At 44.7% G+C, this 23,318-nt stretch overlaps 1 non-coding gene across 1 annotated transcript; it reads right to left on the bottom strand.

The window, feature by feature from the left end:
* Positions 1 to 18,189: 18,189 nt before the first annotated feature.
* Trnas-gcu (transfer RNA serine (anticodon GCU)) lies at positions 18,190 to 18,263 on the bottom strand. The gene has a single exon. It is a non-coding gene; the product is annotated as a tRNA-Ser (tRNA).
* Between the last annotated feature and the right edge of the window lie 5,055 nt (positions 18,264 to 23,318).

Genomic DNA, 23,318 nt, shown 5'->3' with positions numbered 1-23,318 from the left:
GAAAAGCAGAACGAGCGTCTGTGTAAGACCTGTGTATATTCTTTGCCCTCTTTTCAAAGAAAATCAAATCAAGATGCAAATCTTGTTTGCTGAGCGTCAGAACTGCGCACTCGTAACGAAATTACTTTCCCTCTATCGGAAGAGGGAAAGTAAAAGGTAGAAGCGGAGGCGGAGGAAATATAATTAGAGCAAACTTACAGCAAGAAATACAAATATAGCACGTTTACTCACTGCAAACGTTATCTGTGGTTTTTAAAGCAACAAGGTAAGAGCTAAACAAATATTTTTATACATACCAGACGCCGCGCTCGTGTGCGGTACTTTTAGTGAATTAGGTGAAATCGTAAAACACTAGTTGGACTAAATGAGCGCAATGTTTATTTAGTTTGAGAAGATTGCTATTATTAGTACTGAATAAGTCGAGCAAAGACAACACGTTTAACCTTCACCAACGGCACAGCCTAGACAGTATGAAATTTGGGTATTAACAAGGTTAGCGTTTGTGTAGTGATTTTGAACTGTTGTTGTCGAGAGAACTATTGCTTGGTCCCCTAACGCGAGACAGATTTTTCTTCTCGTGACATGAAATTTCAAAGCACGCAGTCTTGCGATTAGCACAAGTGTATGACTTATCTGTGCGAGTATTTTTTTTAAATTATTTTCAGCTCTCATCTACCGCGTTTACCACTTATAAAAAAAAGTAGAAAACCTGCATTCGGCTCTCTAATGTGAGTTTCAACAGGAGGTCAAATTTGCTTGAAAGGGAGCTCGGAACCAGATTCGTACACACTCCTCGGATACATTGATTTGTCTGAGTTACCCGACTTGACAGCTTAGCAAGTAAGGTGTTTTCGTTGCTGAGCTCGAGGACGTGGGTTTGATTCCCGGCCACGGCAGCAGCATTTCTATGGAGAAGCTATGCAAGATCACCCGTGTAGTTAGATTTAGGCACACGTTAGAGAAGCCCGGGTGGTTGAAACTAGTTCGGTGTCTCCCGCTACGGCGTAGTACCTCGTAATTGTATCCTGGCTTTAGCACGTAAAACTCCAGGAATTATTTGCATGGGTTGCGCTTTAGTGGGTCGTCGTTATAGACTGTACATGGAAAATAGCAATAGTTGCAAGGGCTTGACTGTTTAAAGGCAGAAACGGAGCGCGTTTGGCTACGATAGCGTCAACCTGACGCGGGCGCACTGTGGATGGCGCACCCCTGCAACTATTTGTGATAGACGGGAAGGCAGTCTAGAGCCCCGCTTTCCGCTGCTAACACAAGGGTTTGGGTCAGGCTCAGTAACTTGACTGGAGTGGCTAGTCAGCCGCTTCAGCCGCCTTTTTTTTTTTTTGCAAAAATATGCAGTGATCAACACCTAAATTATACCTCACTTATTCATGACGCATGCTAAACATGAAGGGAAGCTTGTAGCAAACGCGTGGCAGCAGCCGCGGACGATGCCAGCGTCCACAGCCGTCCGCTAGACCGCTCTAGGCAAATGCGAATCAGACCGTACACGCACAGAATTTTTCACTCTGGGCTGCTTTGTGTATGCATGCTGTTAATGTAAGAGGTAGAAAACATCAAATTAATGTATTTTAGTATATATTACCATTTCACCTAGCGCAATAGCCCTGTTAGCGGCACGTTGATGCATTGAGTAACTTTGACAACATGTCGGTCAAGCATTTTCGCACAGATGCACAGCAGCGACAGCTGTTTGCTCAAGTGCTTCTCCGTGATATATGAAAACTGGCAGAGAAATTCCAACTAAAGTGTAGTTAATTATGCACGTCTCATTCTGACGTAAGTCTAGTAAAGCTGTGTTCCTGGCATGCTGTTTTTTGCATTCAATTTTCTTTATTTTTCGTATACTGTATGTCGGTATGTACAAATACACATCATATTTCAGCTACGTCAACGCTCACCTTTGGCAGTGCATTGTCCTGTGCACTATGCCTTCTCATATTTTGTGCGAACAGTGCGCGAAACGATCTGTAATATTTGTTCATTTATTTCAGTCTCAGAAAACGCATTGTCGTTGTTATATTAGTAAACGCACATGCAAAGCCATCATCTTTTATGATGGCAGTGTTTCCTAGACCTTTCATGTATGCATGGTTGATTGAACATGACTTATCGTACTTATGTCAACATGACATCGGGCATCACATACTTATAGGTCTTTGTGCCAGCGGTCGTGCTCTCAAAGTTGAGATAAGCAGGCGGGCTGGCCACCGTGATATCAAAGGTTGACCTTCGCGACGCCAAAAAAAAAAAAAAAACCACGCATCTCCACGAAGTGAATCATGACTCGTGGGCGAAGCTCTGGGTATCGTATGGGTGAGTAACCGTACGTTACCCGAGCGTTGCCCCATATTAGATGCGAAGTATCTTATGGCGGAGTTCAATCCGGTGGTGGTGGTGGTGTGCGGCGTGACCACCCTTACTGCGCAGGCGCATACCCTCTCCACTCATCCTCTCCCCTCTCCCTCTCCACTCATCCTCTCCACTTCTCCTCTCCCCTTCCCCTCTTCACTTTCCCTCTCCACTTCCACTGTCCACTTCCCCTCTCCCCTCTCCCCTCTCCCCTCCCCCTCTCCCCTTTCCCCATCCCCACTTTCCTCTCCCCTTCCCATCTCCACGTCCCCTCTCCACTTTCCATCTCCCCTTCCCCTCTCCACTACCCCTTTCCACTCTGAAACACCGACTAGACATGCCGAAATTCTCTCCTGCGCAACGCCGCGATGAGCACCAGCGCATGCGCGTCCCCTCCCCCTCTCTCTCCTCTCCTACGCTGCCCCCTCTCGCACGCCTGCCGACCGCGTTCCCCGCTCGCCCTGTGAGAATTAATGGCCAGGCTAGAGGGAAGACAAGACGCGCGTAGCGTTCCTCTTCGCGTTCCACGACGCGAGATCGGTAGCATGCCCAAAGAACGCCAACGGAACGCGATCGTGCAAGTGCTCCGGCTTCGCATCGCCTCATGGTCCCCTTTAGTGGGAAATGGTGTAATTTTAATATAAACTGTGTGACATAAAGTGGCATAAAATGACATAAGGTGACATAAAGGGTCGACGACAAAGGTATAGGTCCTAAGGGCCATAATGTGTGCGTTGAAGTCGCCCACTAGTATAAAGGGTGTGTGCAGGTGTTTTGTATTGTTCTGTCACAATTATGATTGATGTTCGTCTATTGTAAACCTTTTTTATTCACATACACACATATATGTTTCGACTATATGAGAGTCGACGGCAAAGCTAGGTCCTAAGGTCCATAATGTGTAAGTTGAAGTCGCCGAATAGTGTAAAGAGTTAGTGCTTGTAGGTGTTTTATATTGTTCTGTCACAATTATGATTGATGTTAGTCTATTGTTAAACCGGATGTTTCAATTTTACACGGTGCTGTGCCGTGTGCACAGACGCCATACGGACAAGCCTCGGCCTTAATGTGCTTCGCCCCTAAAAAAACCTGTGAAATGGGTAATACATATGCCGCAGCAAAGCAATAACGATATAGGGCACTTTACGTGTGAAGGGTGAAGCCTTTCTCACTGCAGTGACGTGAAATGTTTGACCCTCTATTTATTTAGGAACCGAATAAATAGAGATATGTGTGAACCCTGGGAAAAGGTGTCATTGTAACGGGACAAAAAATGCCCTGTAGCTTACTGATATATACACAGTGGGAGCAGAGCTTGCAGTCCTTAGTCTGGCACTTGTTTGTTGGAGGCACGATGTGCTTTTTTTTGGAGGTCAGTGTTTTCATTTACACTTCGTGTGAAGGACGCTCCGAAGAGCGGCTACGGTATGTGGCCAAACTGAGCGTCGAATGTGCAAGGCCTCGAAGAAGTAGAATGAATTGTTGATGAGTGAGGCATAGGCAAGAGAGGGCGGCGTCTGTTCAGCCATCGCATAGGTTCAGGTACGTAACGGAACAAGTACGCAGCAAGCAAGGAAACGTGAATTCGCGATGTGTGATCGTCAGGCGCTGACTCTGCGATACCCGATGTCAGAATCCTGCAGCTATTCTTCCTATGCCCACGCATCAATTATTTCGGCCCACGTCAGCGGTCCGAACGCCCTTCTTGCTTCCTGTGCGCTTGTAAGAGCGAAGCCTTCTTTCGCCTCTCTGTTTTCAATGCAGTACACCAAACGTTCTTAGAGAATCGGTGAAGCATCGGAATCGAACATGCTTTCTTCTTTGCGCTCACAAAGCCCACCATTCTGTAAGCGACTGCTGGCACACGAGGAGAGCAAGGTCACTCCTTGTATTAATATACAAGCAGAGCTTGTTCATGCCGTGCTATAGCTGTTATAGCTATAGCAGGGCACGTGTTATAGCTTTTAGAAATTCTGAAGGGGGCTTCATAAAATTAGCTTTTACGCTCACTTTCTATTTGAGAAATGTCCATCTTTATTTCCCCTGTGCTTGATGGAATTTCGCCACTACTTTGTTAAGAAACACGCGGAAGCGCTTGCGCTATCCTGCTTACGTATTGATATTATTATGATGCACAATGTTATAAATTCTGCTTTTGTTTTGTTATGACACAACCATAGATTGTTTTCAGCGTGTATTGCACACAACTATTTTTCTGAGTCATGAGCTACGCTGGTGTTGCCATGTAAGGTATCTCTATCCTCGTCAAGCTAGGATCGTAGCTTTCAACCTCAAATGACTCTACAGTTGTTTCTTTTTCTTTACTGAAAAATTACTTGCTTGCTTGCTTGCTTGCTTGCTTGCTTGATTGATTGATTGATTGATTGATTGATTGATTGATTGATTGATTTAACTGCGCGTGAATTACTGAATAGCGTATGAACGGAATTCTATTCAAAAATTAGACACATACACGCTTATGATATTTCAACGCTTCCGGTTATTTTTCAATGAAGAGTGAAGAGCTATATCTTAACTTCGCTATGGCAGCACCATAATAACTACGTTGTTTTCAACGCTCTCTCTTCTGGTCTACTTTCTTTATTTTTGCTACAGAAATTTACCTGATCCTTAATAATCGTGCAATAGCATTAATTCCGTGTGAGACTGTATATGGGCACAGGAAAACGTGGCGCTGCAGCAAAAGAGGCGCCTTAGTGGTACGGAAATGCCCAAGACTTAGCCCTTCATTGCCTGATTCTAACTGTAGTCGGCACACAGATACCCAGTACTAATGAGAGCGAATGTCGTATTAACCCTCCTAGATATACGAGCGCATTTATGTTGCTCGTAAAATCCCTTAAAACTCTGTATTGCTGATGACATCTTAAGAAACGACACATTGCGTTGCAATTGTAACTTAGTATTTCATTCCTTAAGTCGGCACAACTAATTTCCCCGGAAGTCGCACTGAAGCCTAATGCAGCCAATAACTATAAAACAATCACAAGAATTTGACACATTTTCTCTTATATTTATCCAGATAAGCATTCCCCACGCTTAGCAATTTTTCTTTACTTTATAATGTGGACGTCAGCCGCTTCTCAGGCCCCGTTCACATGAATCAAACGCTCTCGTAACAGTCCTCGTTCGTATCGCTTGTACTGGGGCTGCATTTAACTATGCTTTGTGCAAAAAAACCGCGGCAAAGAGCGTTTAGCGCTCCTGCGCTAAACGAGGCGCCTGTAACTCGTGGTCGTGCGCGCCCATAAAACCAGGATTGCCTACCTTCGCTTCACCTCCATTCCATTTAATGGCTGCCGCGCACACCATAGCACGTGCGCGAGGTGGCCTGGTGCCATTACGACGCCAGCGCTTCTGCAGCGTATACAATAAACAACCTTCCAGTAGCCGAGCTTAGCCAAGCACATTTCCGCGCACACTTTGCCCGAGGCTATTTTGCGACGGAGCATGTAGAATGCGAGAAGCGCCACGCTCTGGGTACTCAGCTTAGCTTTAGCGCAGCTTAACAGCCCACAGTTTTTTTCGAGGGGGCACTAATACTTAAGGGCCAGGGACATTGTCATTATGAAGGCTACCAGCTTCGTGCTTCCCTTCTTGCCGTGGTGCAATATGTTAAGATCAGTTCAGTGACGCTCATGAATCTTACGAAAATTCATTCTTTGATTTCTTTTCCTTTTAATTTGGACCACGAAGACTTCTATGATGTGGTTTAAATGAGTTGTAAGGCTCAGCCGTGACCGAGGTATAAAAGCATATGCCTACCACTAAGTAGGAATTTGTCCAAGCTTTCAAGCGGAAAGCTCCCGTTTACTGCTGCAAACTGGCCTCCTCTACATTATAGTGGCACCGCCTGCAATGACCACTGGGTGCATGATAAGAGAGATCACAAACCTCTATACGTACTGAACATTACTAAACATTACTTACATTACTAAACATTACTAAACATTATTAACTTTGCTAAAGAGGTGCCTCAGAATGATAAAATACAATTTCTAGACATTTCCTTAACGTTTCAGAAGAACCACGTGTGCTGGCAGTATTCTCCTAGATCTTCAAAACCACTGTTAAATTTTTGGTCGAAGCACTCGAAGGTTGTAAAAAACGGCTTCGCCATGTCTTGCCTTAGGTCAGCCCTCATCAAGTCGTGTGAGCTCAAAATGAGTGATAGCTTTAACGCACAGGTTACGCGTCTTTTAGATGTAGGGTATCCTCGGGATGCAGTGGTCCCTGTCGCTGAACGTTTAAAGAAGTCCTTTAAGTCCAAGCGTGGTTGCAGAAAGCGATAGGATGAAACGTGTCGTAGGTATACCGTACATTCATTGCGTATCTCACAAGCTAAAGAAAGTAAGAATAGATACGGCGTTAATGTTGTTTTCACGGCTGCCAATAGGCTAGGTAAGATTTGTGCCGCTGTGCAGAGGAATAATGAGCGAGTAAAAGATATGTGTTTCGTAAAACACACCGAAAAGTTCACTGAATGTCGTACAAGTCTGGTGTATAAGGTCCCTTTCAGCTGCGGCCGCTTCTACGTAGCGCAGACGGGTCGGTGCATTAACCAGAAATCGTTGGAACATAAGAGATCGCTAACAGAAGGCTCACCTTCTAATCTATCTCTACATTGTCGAGATTGTAAATGCACGCCAAAATTCGATGAATGCGCAGTGTTGTACCGGCACAGAAATGAAGAAACGCGCCTCATGATTGAAGCATGGCATATCGAGAATAGTGGTAGCGCATGCGTGAGCCAACCGTCGATTAACTTGCATAAAGGTGAAATCAAATGCCTTAACAGTTATCTTCCACGTAGACCCCTACGCGTGCCGGATTGATAGGCTCGCCTGTTGCATGAGCATGCGCAGATAAGTTTTCGTGCCTTCTTTCTTTTCTGCCGTTGTACGTCTCTTCAGTTGTTAGTTGGCCTTTGTGGTGTCCTGACTTCTTTCTTGTGTCCGCGTTTACCCGCCCTCTCTTTTTTAGAATCTATACGTACTACTACAGTATGACTATACTATGCGTAAAACAGAAGTTTATGAGGCATGTTTTCAGGAGATCGGTAGTTGTGTCGCAGGCGAGCCAATAACTCATGTTTACAAAAGTTTCACTGCACGGCGACGTGGGTCGTCAACATCGTTTCTGACCCATGCAAGCGGTGGCAATAAGCTTGTATTTACAACATTAAGGTCCATAAATGTAGGCCGAAACGAGCATCCACGATGCTGGTTGTTTACGCTTGTTTGCGCGTACTTAAAAAGTTTGAACAGTTCTGAAGATTCTTTTGTCTCTCGGTGCATGCTGAGAAATAAAAAAAGCAATATTAATCAAATAATTAAACTATTCATGCAAGAACGACACTCTACGAAGGGTCCTAGCAAGCAGCGTAGGCGTACTACTATCAAGCGCCCCGTCATCCATCAGAGACAGAGGCCGCCGTCAGCGTCACAAGTGCGCACTCTCATGGTTTTCAGGAAACCACTGACGCGGGGCGCTGTTCACGCTCGACAAACTGCGAATAATGAGCGCTTTCAGAAGTAGCGAATTCTTCCGCGTAGGCGGGAGCTTCCGGAGCCCAGACAGGATCAAAGACAGTGCAGTAAGCAGAAACATAAAAGAAATGATATTTAAGGAGATTCACGTCACGGACTTCATTGTAGTAAGGCAATAAAGGCCTACTTTACTTTGTTTTGAAACTATTACTGTTTTTGCTTTTCCGACAGGAAGGAAGCAGAAGTTGTCTAAAAAATCCGCAATGCCCGCATTCCTATATTTGGGTTTGCTAAGTACTACAGCCTTAATCATTCCATTAAAGATAGAAAATATAGCTACATTCTAGTTTCAACTGCGAAGAGATACGAAGATGACGAATAAATTGACGCAAAACCATGCTGTCTGCCCGAAAGTGTCATAGGTGATAAAATGATCGCGAAGTGTTACTTTCGTTCAAGTTTAGTCTTCAGTCATTACATATTACGCTCTGTGTAGTATTAACGTTTACGTGTCACAAGCTAGACCTTTCGAAAAGATCAACTTAGTACTTCAAGGAGTTTTGAAGTGTATTCACCATGAGTGGAAAAAAGCTCGGAAGAAAGTGCCAGAATTTGACTCTCAGAGACGCAAGGAAGCTTTTTTTGGGTGAGCATTCCGTGGTCGTTTCGTTAAAGTAGTCCGGTGTAGTGTCAGCGATGCACGCAGTATCACGATGCATGTTGGCGGCGTTCATGACAAATTGCCGTCGCGTTAAGACGATGCCTGCTGCAGTGTTTCTAAGAAACAAGGGGAGCTTGTTTACATTACCACTTTCGTGTGCTCTGCAACTCTTAAAGCAAGTGTAGGCCTCGCTAAAGGCGAAAGCCTCGCAGGATGTTTGAGTTTCCCGTTAGCTATTCGTTGACGGGGTCCCGATAGAACCCTCAGGGAATTCCTTCCACGCAAGACGGAACTAAGTTGCAAGTCGAGGCAGCTTTAACAGCCGATGCATTGTCAAGTGTTTACTTGAAGTCTTCTTAAAGCTTTCTGTCTTATGCGCCTGTGCAGCATTGATGGTTCATGTACCCACGTCAAGAGAGCGCGTTTTATCATGTAGGCGCTTCATCTGAAAATTTAGTAACCGACTTTTCGATTCACGGAAAAGCCTACTCATTGACTCTCTGCGATCGACTTCGTAAATAAGTTCCAGGAGAGACAGACAGACAGAAAAAAACTTTCGGGAGGTCCTGAGGAGTACTGCTTGATCAGAGCAGCCCCGCCGGCCGCTCCCACGTGGTGCCAGGCCTGACCGCCGCATCGTGGAACTCAGAATAAATAAATAAATAAATAAATAAATAAATAAATAAATAAATAAATAAATAAATAAATAAATAAATAAAGAAGAAACAGTAAATTCATAACCAGAACTTAAAAAAAAATCGTTGCAAGAACCGGCAGTGCGCGTAAATATCCGAACATTCTTCGGAGTTTAAGCGTCTAGTGCATCACCATAACTTGTGTACTACGGGAAAGCCGCATTTGAGCTTAATTCTCTAAACATCCGATTGTCTTCTGCCTATGTGATAGACCACAGCGTTTAGCTCTGTGGGAGGCGCGCAATCAGTGACACAGTTACATATAATCTTGTACCGTTTTAAAGCTATTCTACACAATAATGGCTGACAGTTCTCAATTCACGGAAACCAAACATTATATTGATCCACTGCTCTGAAGCATGAAATAGAGTGGATCGCACACCGTCTGTGAGGTCAAACTATTGTTACATCGGCGGCAACAGGGACTTTCCTCTCCTCCTCTCTATCTTTCCTTCCGCTTCTCCCCTTCCCCAGTACAGAGTAGCCTATCAGACTCAGCCATGGTTAGCCTCCTTGCCTTTCTTTTATCCTCGTTCTCCTCTCTCTTTTTTAAAATTAGTCGGAGTCACATAAACTTTTGAGCCGAACGAACGAGCATGCTGGGCAAGCGAATTGTTCGCCACAAAAGCAATTTCAAAACGTATCTGCTTACCTCGAATATCAAAAGTACGAACAACAGGTACAGCAACAATAAATAAATAAATAAATAAATACTCCCTCGCATTAAAATAAAACAAGAACACGCGATTCAGTGCCGTGTGTAACCAGACAAGCGTTCATCGACCTGTTATCTCCTCGAGCCATTCGGGTGCGTGTCTCTTAAATTACAACATTTATGGCACAAGACAAATGTTTCGTGCTCGCTTCGCCGCACACTGCAGACATTTTTTAAAAGAAAAAGCTAAGTGATGAGAGAGGGGGTAACATTCAAAGCATGCTTGAATTCACTTCAATGCTTTGAATAGTCACTGATTGTTATGCACGTATAAGACGCAATGCAAACAGCTAGCAGTTTATGGGTGCAGCGACGCAATGCATTTACCGGACGACTTTTTTCACGGGTCGCAAAAAAAAAAAAAGATGCTGAAAGAGTGCACCGCTTAAAGAACAAAAAAAAAATCGGTTCGAAATTATTGTTGTCAAGAGCGTTTACGGACGCTCACTCTCACCTGACAGATACCTTCACCGAGGCAAATAATCGGCGCAGCGATGCACATTAGATACATGCTTACTTGTCCAAGATTGCTAACGCGATAGCGTTAAAGAGCTCGTTTCACAGAAATTCCGGCGTCGGTGTCGACATCGCTCGTTATGAGCGAAATATCAGAATCTTGTCCATGACTGAAAAATTCCGAAAGATGTAAATAAAATAGGTTCGAGTGAGAATCGATCCCAGGCCCCCAGGCCGTCGGCGTGCCGAGCAGGTGTTTTACCACAGAGCCACGCTATTGCTCGAAACAGCTGCGAAAAAACGCACACCGTGAACGTCGTTTAGTGGAAGGAGTCCCCTTAACGCATGTAATATTGCGTGGCAGAAGCGTAGAATCGCGCCAGGCGTCAAAAATGTTAAATGCGCAACGAGTGTGTGTTTTGAAGGCCCACCCATTACATAGCGCTCAGGCATATTTATTCATCATGAGCCGCAAAAGCAACAACAAAGTGAGCAGCTGCGTAGGTTCGCGTGTTGCCTTACGTAAGCATAGTGGGCCCTTCGCTGTTTCGCAAAAGAAGAATTATGGCGTAGTGGGCGATTCGCAACTGTATTTGCAGTAGGCATTCTATGATCGTTTAAAGCGGCCAATGTTACGCGCACAGACATTCGTCTCCTTACGGCACGGTTGAGGCATGCACCGAGAACCGAAGCCGGGCTAGCAGTTGAGAGGGCGATGCGCACGGGGCCCCACTACGCTATCGCGTTCTACTCTAGAAGGCTATTCGCACGGGGCGCAGTATACTCTTGAAGGCGAAGCTCAAGCGTCCTCCATGTTCTTTTCCTTATTTTTCTGCACCCAAAGCGATCCGATCCGCCTTCGAAGAGCATATGAGCAACGACAGAAGGGAAGGGGCAGAAGAGAGCTCTCTTATTCCCCTCCCCTTCTGTTGTTGGAGGAGGGGGATGAAGGCGCACACATACACGGTGCTAAGGAAAGCAGCTGCTGCCTCGAGAAAGATAAGTCAGCTTGTCGAAACGTCGGCTCTAGCAACATCCCCTGTTCAAGGATTATAGATGCGAAAGCATCTTATGCTCGGGGCAGTGCCCGTTCTACGGCGTCCGCACCCATGCTGCGCATGCGCCAACTCTACCCCTTTCCTCGCGTCAGCGCGAGGAGGTGGGAGGAGGTGGCGCGAGCGCTGCCTCCGCTTCGTTTCTCCTTTCCCGTTTCTCTCTCTCCGCCACAGCTGTGCGCTCGTATGTAATGCGGCGCGCGCTCGCTCCCGTTGCACTCTCCTTAGCAGCGGCGCTATGGACGCTCGCGAAGCTGGACGTAAACGGCCACGCCGGTAAGCGAATCTCGAAGCTGCGAGGCTGCGAAAGCGCGCGTTCGCTGTGCTTCCGTCATTCTCTCTCTGTGCAATGGTGTGCGGAACGCCATGAACAACGTCAACGTCGGCGCTAGTTGCAGCGGCAGCGCCACCGCCGCGGAGCAGAGGAAGGCTTGGGAAGCCGAACGTAAACGTCAGCGTCGGCAAGCGGTGATTCAAACGTCTCGACAACCACCATCTCATAAGTCACATAAGAGAGACGGAAACTCGATGCGTACCCCCCGCGATGCTTTCGCATCCCACCATGGTTGCCCGTAGGGGGAGATGACGTGTAATTTTTTAATCGCTTTCAGCATAGACATAACAAATTGAATAAAACTTCAGGAGTCCCACAAGTTACATACAAACTCCACCAGTAAATACATATTTCGAGTGAGCGACATCTTGAAACCCTCCATATACATTTTACATGTCGATTTCTACATTCTATGCCCTCAACTAAACTAACACGTAAGCGAATTTCTTTGGACCCTCAGATGTCTGTCCAAAATATTTAACCAAATACAGTCGTACCTCGTCATAACGGAGTCACTTCGACACCATTGCGTACGGTGGCGCAGCCGGTCAAGTGTATTTTCTTTGCGCTAGATTACGAAAATTTGCGAAATAATATTGAACAATAAAAAAAAAACGTGGTTGTGAATTGCCTTTAAATATTTATTTTGACTTTTGCGCTACCTTTCGAGTCTTGAGCCTAGCGCGAACAAATTCGTTTTTCGTTACAGCCGACATCGCTGCTGCTCTCGCGTTTTCAGTTTCGTTGTAAAAGTAAGGGAAGTCACTGAAATGAAGTCTGACCAGCCAAAGCTCGTGTTTAATCCGCTATAAGAGATAAGTCGCTATATCAGCGTTCGTTGATAATAATATCTGGGGTTTAACGTCCCAAAACCACGATATGATTATGAGAGACGCCGTAGTGGAGGGCTCCGGAAATTTCGACCACCTGGGGTTCTTTAACGTGCACCTAAATCTAAGTACACGGGCCTCAAACATTTTCGCCTCCATCGAAAATGCAGCCGCCGCGGCCGGGATTCGATCCCGCGACCTTCGGGTCAGCAGTCGAGCGCCATAACCACTAGACCACCGTGGCGAGGCATATCAGCGTTCGTTGTGACGAGGTTGAGCTCTATGTGTTTAGGAACGTTTCACGTGCTTTTCGTGATAATTGTGCGCAAATGATCACGAGGCGCGAACAAACAAGGCGCAGCATTGAAAGGATCTGTCCTGGAGGGGCATGAATGCTGCTTGTGCTGCCGTCAGTACGAGCTGATATATGGCCCTGCGATCTCACGCTAGCACACGTCTGAGCATGGAAGCTCTCAGGCGAGTGCGAATGTGCCAAAGTGAAACGAAATGAAAAGCAAGAAGGAACCTCTTGTTACGTCCGCGCCATTAATCTTTCGTGCCATCAGATAGCGCATTTCTCGTTTCCATTACGACGAAAAAGAGTACAAAAAGAAGTTGCTTGAAAACGGGATTGCGACTCGCCGCGTTAAGGGAAGAGCTCGTTAAAGCGTTAAAGTGCCACCCTAACCGCATTTGCAGGAATATGGATTTGTTTTGCGCCTCCGGGTGGACGCGATTTTTCGGTTTGCCTCAACTTAAGGTGTGCGTAAACTAGAAGATACGCGTTCGCTAGCAACAAAATGGGCGTCCGAAGTAACAGCACTAGAAGATGTACAATGCGGAGAAGTAATATCAATTACAGAATCAGTTGCGACGACAGAGTACACTATATTTCATTCGGGGGTAGCATAGGCTGACACGCTGTTTTCAGAGCAAAATTTTTGGATGTCTGTCTTCCGTAAAGAAAATACCAAACGCATAGATAGCTTTCTTTTAAAGCATTTTGTGTCCCACGTTAGCAGGATATTTTTAACGTCACACGAAGTATGTGCTGCAGTTTGGTACATGTAGCTATACTTGACATTGTGCACTCAATGTGCTCGACCGCTGCTCGGAATAAATATTGTCCATTGTGGACTCCAACTTTTATTCTTATATCAGGTACAAATGGGCGTATTTTGTTGTTTACTAGACATATTTTGTGACACCGCTTATCCTCCTGTAAATCATCACAGCCTGCACAGAAATACCTTTTACGATAATCCTTAGGTGGTGGGAAAGTATTCCAGGGAATAATTTTGTCTACAGGATGCAAACTAATCAACAGATTTCCTTATATAAATGAAAACAAAATCGAAGCGATATCTTAATTTTCTTTTGTATGTGCTATTCAATATTTCACCATATGTTTCCATGTCATAGTTATCACCATACGTGTCTCCTGGTTCGGGAGATGATGTATATAGTTAGGTTTTTAAAATTCTGGAAGTTCAAAATTTGCTTATAATTTGTTTATGAACACATCCGTTCTTGCATTTAACCTATACCCAAGAATACAGCAGCAGTGGTCAGTATCTAACCAGAGAGACCTCGACCATAGCAGCACAACTCCAAATAGAGATTGTGCTGCAGTACTTGGTACATAGAAAAAAAAATATCTGCTCCTGAACTTACTTTAGCAATAACAATATTTAGACAACATCCGAGAGGTACATTTCACTTTCAGTCGCAATTTACGACAGCCTGTCGCTAAGTGTGCCAAAGTTGTGTAATTTATTCCAAGTCATTAATAATTCCGCTGAAATGACGTCGGCTTGATAGGACGGTGTTCTGACAACCATTAACTTGACTCGCAATACTTGTGGCATAGTTGAATAATGCCTTCTTACTATTGACGATGTTGTATTTTTACAAAAAAAAGGTCTATAATTTGTTCGGGCCACACGCAATCAATTATTTGTTGAAGGTGCTATGAGAAAAGATTATTCCTTCACCCTTCTTGACTGCACTCGTCACGTCGAACTTCTTTTCAAAATAATGCGCCTTCAAAAAATGTTCATGTAGGAAGAGGGTTAAATTTACCCAAAGATCAATATGGCACGTTTTCGTCTTTGGCAGCCCTTGAGAACGTTCGCAGAAACTATTCACACAAACAGATCTCCACATAGCGAGTGAACTGTATGTACACATTGCGAAAGTTACGCATTTCCAGGGCAATATGCAGGCATAGGTCAATTGCATCTGTATGTTCGAGGTCTTGCACAATCTCTTGGAAATAAACATTCCAGGAATGAACCGTGTCTATTCCCCAAGGCGATTTGCTTTCCACGATTCGCTTCACTGTCTTTCCGATTCTATGCTCGATTTCCCCTCGAATAAGGATCGGATATCTTTGGTCGTCTTCCTTAGACCGGAAAAAAAGTGACCACACAAACACAAAAAACCTTAGCGGTACCGCAGGGATACTTAACACTAAAGCCACGTTTCTGAAGCCTTTCAAATTCTTCAAACTTGGGTAAGCTTGATATAATTGAAGCCCCTCTCAAAAATCCGCGCACCGAATTATTCAGAGTGGCCCGATGTTTAGATAAGTGGCAGAAACACTGGGGTATATTCAAACTGGAACTCTTTCTTTGAAATGCGCGAATAGACTCGGCTTGAGGAAGTTGTGCTTGAGCAGACTGGCGCCAAACCCTGGAACGACACACTGCGTAGAATGGGCCGCTACGCTATGCACCCAAACACAATGTGCCCACGCGTAATGCTCCCACACACAAAATGCGCGTGTGCTCTTAGGGTTCTCCGCCGTTCAGGCATTTCAATCTGTTCCAGCGTTATAACAAGACAACAGTCGGAGGAGGAACCGGGTATCGGGAAAAGGTATTCTTATTCCATCAGTGCGTCCTGCTTCCTTGCCAGAATAAAGAAAAAAATACCATAGACAAAGATCTCTCCGTTGCCCGCACTTTGCGCCATCCTCCCTCAGGGCATAAAGCCCGCTGTGATCCAGAAAACGCACTTCAGTCCCAGCTGCCATTGGCTATGAAATGAGGCAGTCACGTGGTTTATACGCTTCGTACCATGGTCACGTTTCTTAGGAAGATATAAACTACTGGAATTTTTTAAAAGAATTTTCAAAAATGTCGAATTTGTATTGGCAACGACAATATGTGGGGTGAATCGCGAGAGAAACATACTCTGTCGGTTGTTTTTGTTTTTTTTTTGTTTGTAAGCAGTGTGCCACTTTTAAAGGAGATGGATTTCTTTGATGCGGGCGCCTTCATTTAAAATATTTTTTCTTTGCATCTAAATTCTAGCGGATGTATATCTGTGGGCAGTTCTTTATTTGCCTTAATATTTTATTACTGTTTCATTTGGTAAGGTTAGAATGCAGTCAAGATATTAAAATGCACACTTTTAGTAAAAAAGGATAGACTAATACACCGCCTTTGATATGAAGGCCCAATTGTAACCATTTATTTTAACTATATAACCGACGAGAGAAAAGGTATAGATGAAGAGAATTTAGGCAACGGGCTCAACATGCAAAGGTAATGGCAGTTCATTAGAATTCCGTTCAAACTGCAGCTCTGAGCACAAAGGAGCCAGTAGCGTCGCAATCATAAGGTCTTGCGACAGGCAAAGCTTCGGTTCCAACTGAATTATGTTTCGGGCTTCCAACTCAACACGCGTAAAGCGCCTACGGCCTGAGTAGTGGCCTCATTAATGAAGGACTCATCAAGTGTTTTCATTTGGCGCTAACACAGTCCATTCCAAGGTAAATGGGAAGCGCTAACGAAGCGCTTCGGCCGTAGCCCACTCCAAGTACAATAGCTTAACGTGTTTAAGAGGAAACCGAATGGTTTAAGTGCAGAGGCATAACTCTGGCCGGCAGGTCGGTAGTTTAATTTCCTTTTTAGTTTGATTCTACACCAAGTTCCCCGTGCGTAAAAAAAGAAAAAAAAAGAATCTTTTGGAACCCTGCTTTAAGACGCACAAATTGTGATGCCGTGAAAGAAGCCTCCAATGAAATTAATATCAATCCTGATCAATGTTTCTTATCAACGCACCATACTAATTTGGGAGAAAAAGCAAAGAGTAATGTCGTGTCACTTCTGCCTGTGAAAGTAGCATTCTGATCATCGTAGAATCCAGCCGTATTTTCTCCTTCTGCATGGGCAGTATCTCCAGCCAATCATAGAGGACAGCAATAGCCTTTGGTCAATGAGAGCTGACAAGATCTCGAATTCGATAACATGGCGAAATTCGATGATATACAGAATATCATCCCGAAACAAAGAACGCATTTACAAAGAAAACAAAGTATACACAAAACTGCGAAACATTTCGCAGCGACAACCCTAGGAAACGCTTACCTTCCGTGTACACTGAATCAGAAAATAATGAGTGGGATCGTCGTGACGACATGGTCAAGCACAGGCAGTGCCATTCGTTTGCCATTCGTGCCATGCGCGATTCGTGTTTTTATGACAATCAAATGATGTTAGCATTTGGTGAATTTTTCGTGAACGTAAATGCATCTTTTACGCGGCAAATAATTAAGAGTCGTGAACGAGTGCAAGAGGTTGAACATTCTGTAACAAATATACAAAAGGCTTAAAACTATTCCCAGAATGTCAACTAGTCTGTCATACTCTCTATACACATGTTGAAGATAATCTCAAAGTCACTTAATCAGTATACGGGATAGTAGGTTCGGCAACAAGCAGTCGTTGTCTTCCCAATTCATTTCTTCTCGAATTGTGCCATTGGCGAGGAGCATCGTGCTGTTTTCTGAAAACGTATGCCAGCTGACGCTCCTGTAGAAACGGACCAGCACATTCCTAATAAGCACACAGCAAAAGCACAAAACTGTTCGCAGAGTATGGCAGATCGGAAATTGTTTACGCTACGTTCACGTAACGTGAACGTAACGTAACGTAGTTCACGTAGCTTTAACGTAGCTTTACGCAATGTCTTGAACACACGGTTAGCACTTCTTTAAAAATAGATAAGCCATTAAGACGGATAGTTCTACGAGCTGCCATAGTTGCGAGTAGTTTTCCTTAGCATGCAGTGGAAGCGCGCCTGATTTCACACTGTATTGGGCCAATGATCTTGCCGTAACGCGAGTTGCTGTAACGTAAGAATTTTCCACGCATTTTCCGTACAGAAAAAGTAACTTGTGAGCATAGCATTTCTATGAGCCCTGTGGCCAAGCACTTTTTTTTTGAATGACTGTCAAGTACACACCACAAAAACATATCCGAGCCTACGTTATATGACATGGTTTCGCAGCGAAACCACCCTTCCATCGGCCAGCACTAATCCCCAATATCAATACATTTAATTTGGTTTTTCTTAAAATAAAATTCTAAATATTTGTTGAACGTTCCTGAATTATATGCCTTCAATGCGCGACTTACTGTTGTCTACACCTTAATGAAAACCAGCAGATAATGAAGCCAAGGATGGTATAGAGGACGTTAATTGTACTGTTTTAAGTGTAGTGTAATAATTGTGATATAGATGCGAAAAAAGTAAACTGGACGAAAAGACAACTTGCCGCCGGCAGGGACCGAACCTGCGATCTTCGGATTAGCCGTCCGATTCTCTTACCAATTGAGCTACAGCGGCGGTCGTCCCCTCGTCCACTTATCGGGTATTTATGTGCATGCAAATCCTGGGAGTGTTAGTCAGCGCCGCTCTTAGGCATGGCGGCGAGTGTGGAACACTCTTTGTTTGTGCCAGATGGCGTCACGTAGCACGTGAAACTTTATCGAGCGGACAGCTGACCAATAAGCCCTCGCATATTACCTGAAGGCATCAACTCTGCCGGAACGAGACCCTTGTTATGAATGAATGAAGGAAGGGAATTTTCGAAGGCTCGTTTCTTTGTTTGACACAACCTTAATGTAAACCAGCAGATAATAAAGCCAAAGACGCTATAGGGGACGTTAATTGTACTGTTTTAAGTGTAGTGTAATAATTGCTATGGGACATGCCTCATATGCCTCACATACCTCATTTTCCCAGCGCAGCCGCTATTAGCTCTGCTGTTGTCACTGTTCTCGGCGCTGTCAAGCACCGAAGAGCTGCCACAGCTGGCTGTGTCGTTACATGACGTCACCTGCTTCACTTTTCTGGCTATATGCTTTGTTTAGATTATGCTGGGATAGGTTGTGGCGTCATTGAAGACTTTGCGCGGAGCAGCTACCAGTTCCGGTTTCGTCCCGTTCTTTTTCAGTATTTAAGACTACTGATGCGTTTCTAAGCAATTTGAACCAACCTGTGGGTTACACCACTGTCAGTGTCATCTGAAAACGGTAATATCACAATATGGTTGAAGTAACGCCCTTTAACAATGTGTGGACATTACATAATTTCGTCAGATCGAACGAAAAAACAAAAGGGCATGCATAACAGCAGTATACATCACCTGGGGACAATCCGGGTCTTGCAGATAGGCATAGAAGCTCCCGTTGTCGCCCGTGCTGGTCACGGCTTGTGCACGCTGGAATCTTCGCGTGGCGCTCACGTTTCGGCCGTAGGGAATACCGAAGAACTTGCGCAGTTGGCGGCTCTGGTCGAGGGTGCCATGTACTGTGTCCTCCAGGGACTCGAGGCTCACATGTGGTTCGCCCATCGACGCGACGCAAATGCCGGTGGTAGCGCTCGTGCTAACGTTTGGCGACGTCACGCGTCGCCTCAACACAACCCACACGGTCACGGCGCACGCAGCCAAGAACACAGCGACTAGAAGTAAAAGGGTAACGCTGCACGCTACAAAAAATAAGCAAGCAGCCTAAGTACATAACTACGCGATCTAAAATTTGTACACAGGAGGAAACACGAATTCATGATACTGTTCAAAAAGGCAATGTAGAACAGCTTTTCCCTTTGCATTTTAAAGAAAGTCGTGCGGCAACAAACGCTATAAACAACGCTATAACAGTCGTGCAAGCAGATCCCGTGAACGGAAGATTGGTTTGTTTTCCGCTATTACCGATCTAGAAAAACATAATATACCTGAATTGTGCTGAGAGCACAGTCAAAAGGTTTATTTCTGGTCTTCTTAAGTGCACGATTATTTTCAGAAACACAGTGGAACGATATGACGTAGGTTGACGTCATGAGCGTATCTCGTGCAGTAAATATAGCCGGAATATACGAAATACGAGCTTTACGAATAGCTTCTGAAAAGGAAACAAACAAGCGCGCTTACGGAATGCACCACTTGAGCCAGGCATGTTTGTGCATGTTGTAGAGGGACAGAGTAGAGAGCATCCCACGCAGGGATTCCTTCCTGACCAGCATCGTGGAGGCTGTGACGCTGCCCGGGGATATGCTAGCTCCTTTGTCGGGACTCGGAGAGTAGACGGCACCCGGGGACTGCTCTGGCGGTACCGGATCTATGTTTCGCTCTTGGGTCATTGCATTATTGTCCACGGTACGGAGGGACTTCAAGGACGCCTTCGACGGCTTCCTTCTATTCGGGGACTCCTTCATATTGCTCGTTGTCGGCTTCGAATGTGACGGCTCCACAAACGCTGAAGTATCCTTCTTATGCTGTTGCTGCACATTGAGTAAAAGTCAAGGAAAGGGAGAAGTGGCTTTTTTCAAACAGAATAAGGCGATTGCCGTGATACGAGAAAATGAATTAAAGAAATATATAAGATCTTGTTTGGGCGGGAGATGAGAAACAATGAATTAGCAAAGTACTCTCATTGTGTCACCCAGGAATTGGCAGCGGGCTCCGCAGACGTTCCTGTTACTAACCCTTTCAGTAACGAATTATGATGCACTGTCTGCAAATGCATCAAATTTGCATGGCATGATTTCAAGGCACTCAGTAATACATTCCAAGAAATAAAATGAAGGAATGTGTTGTTTTGTGTGAGTTTCAGCAATTAATGTTAATTAGCACGTAATTAAATATCTAATTATTCTGCAATCAGTCAGCTTCAATTTTTGCATAAAAGGAATCAACTATTAGGCCCGAAATGCATGCACAGTTTGTTTTTTGGTTGTATGCTTTTCGAGCGAAGAAAAAAAAATACTCTTGACGTCGGTCCTGGGACGTCGCACGTTGAACGATCGTCGAACATGGTAGTGTCTCTAGCAAAGTGATCATCTGCAGCAATAAGCAGCATAATGAAGTTAAATAACCGCTAGTAGTCCACTCAGGAAGCCTGCACGAATGTGCACACTAAGTTTCAGGTAATTTGAAGAAACACGCTGTGCGTGATGCGACTCCGAAGGTGATGTGTACAAATGTACACACCGTGACTGAGAGGGCTAAATTCCAATGAAGCAGCCCCAAAGGAGAGGATATTTAGAGTACTTAGTGGTATTCCTAATTTGCCGAATAATATTTCGAAGCATTTTTTCCTTTGATTTTTGAAACGGTGACATCTTAGTAGATAATGGTCGATATTTTCGGGTTTGTCACAGCTGGGACTCAAAGGGGATGGCACCAGACCAGACCTATTTAAGTAAAAATTAAGCGGTGGAATACGGCATCTTAATTTAGTGATGGATACTTCCAATTTAGGTGTGGGACGCCATTTATTATCCTATGCAAAATGCAAGTGCGAATATTCTGAATTCGGTATTTTAATCCTTTCTGAATCTTCCAAAAAGAGAAAATTTTCTGAACCTCGCCGCTGTAACATAAGCTAAACTGTAACATAGGCATAACTGACAATATTGGGCCATCAAGGGATACCCTCGCGAGTGAGTCAGCCATCTCGTTTACAAATATACCACGAAGACCTGGAACCCATATCAGCCTCACTAGGCGAATGTTTATCGGGTTTAATGATCTGAATGTGTTTAGTATAGCTGACTCCGAAGTTGAAGTGAGGGATGAACACACAGATAACGAATCAATCACTATAACAGCTTTCTAATGATTTGCTGGAAGTTTTTGAAGGGCTAAAACAACTGCCGTTAACTCCGCTTCAAATAGAGGAGTATAATCTGGATGGCGTAAAGAATATGACTAGGATAATGATTGAGAGAAGCTACCCACACCTGCTCTCTTATCTTCGCGTGCTGAAGAGGACTGGAGATTATCTTTGTTTTCACCCTCAAATATCTTTGTGAGTGGGCGGATTGACGCCTAAAATAAGTAATTTCGCACAGTATAGTTTAGACTGATTAAAAAAACTGCGCTACAGTTAAGGCGAAATACGAAGTTGGGGGGGGGGGGGGTGAGACACGAAACGAAGCGGACACTAGAAGCCCGAACTTCGTATTTCGCAGTAACTATAGCGCAGTTTTTGTAATCATGAAAAACCAGCTAGCCCAATACCTCACTTTGCTCATAGTTTAGATTGAATCTACAGTAACCACGTTCCCGCGGTACTGTGTGGTTACCACTTGAGTGAACACAGTCTTTTGTCAGTGAGTCCGAAGTGTGTGCAAACAAACATATCCCCGTTTGTTGTACAAGGAGGTATATGTCCCTTGGTACAGGAGTCAGCAACTTGCGCCTGCGGGGCAGTATATTGCAGCCCCCGGCCGGACGTCAGAGCCCTACCCTTCCCTCCCCCGCCCCCCTCCCCTTTGTCACTTCCTGCCTGGAGGCCGACATGGCAGTTTTGACCTCAAATGGGGTCAGACAGGAACAAAAAAAGATCACTTCCAGTTGGCATTTTCCCACATCTTCACACTTCGCCAGATAACGCTTTATCCTTTCTTTGCCTACCTTGCCCTCCCCCAACCCACACCCTTGATTTCCCGACCGGACCCCGCCGTGTCGGCGCTATGCAACTCGGCTTTCCTCCTCAAAAGGTTGCCGACCCCTTCCTTAGTCAAATTTATTTGTACAACCGCAACTACAAGTGATAGGCCCCTAGTTTGGTTTTAATATTTCAGTCGAATTATCGGGCTGGGATCGAGTCAACATTGTTATTATAAATGACTATTTTACTTAGTTAAAATTGGAAGCACGCGACTAAGAGACATACAAAAACGGCGCAGGAAGAATCACAACTAGACAGTACAAGCACGAATTAACGACTGTTTATTTTACAAAATCATGACGACCGTATACACAATGAAAGGCGAAAACCAAGTATCGGACGAGCGCGAGTAACACTTCAGGAAGAAGCCAGTCTGAATGAACACTCACGTGTCTCGGCGCTTGTCCTTTCCACTTGTGCTTCTTCCTGCGTCATTTTTTGTGCGTCTCTTAGTAGCGCGCTGCAAATTTCAACTATGTACAACCAACTAGCCCCTACTCTGTCTCTTCTAGGTTACCATACCGAGAGGAATGATCCCATTCTCACCCGGCAGCTTTCAGACTGCGCAGTAAGGTATGTTGGCTTTGAACCTTAAGTTCAGAGTAAGCAGTGTCATTGTCTATTACCGTATTTACTCGAATCTAGGACGGCCCCGATTCTAAGCCGACCCCGAAATTAGCAAGGCCAGAAAAAGAAAAAAACTTAATCATTGTACTCGAATCTAAGCCAACCCCCCCCCCCCCCCCCACGCACACACACACTTTCGCACATCGTTTTTTCGAAAAAAACATCGGCTTAGATTCGAGTAAATAAGGTATTTTCCCCCTTAGTTCGAGGTGCCTTCTTTTTGGCGTATATTCACACCAAGTCTTCAAAATGTAAACCTTACGTCACGAGTTTCAAGTGGCTGAGAAAAATGAAGTGTCGCGCCGTCTATTGCCTA

The sequence above is a fragment of the Rhipicephalus sanguineus genome, chromosome 5, assembly GCF_013339695.2.
Source record: "Rhipicephalus sanguineus isolate Rsan-2018 chromosome 5, BIME_Rsan_1.4, whole genome shotgun sequence".
In the NCBI taxonomy this organism is placed as follows: domain Eukaryota; kingdom Metazoa; phylum Arthropoda; class Arachnida; order Ixodida; family Ixodidae; genus Rhipicephalus; species Rhipicephalus sanguineus.
Note: the sequence above shows the minus strand (reverse complement) of the source record. Positions and strands in the feature narration are given on the sequence as shown.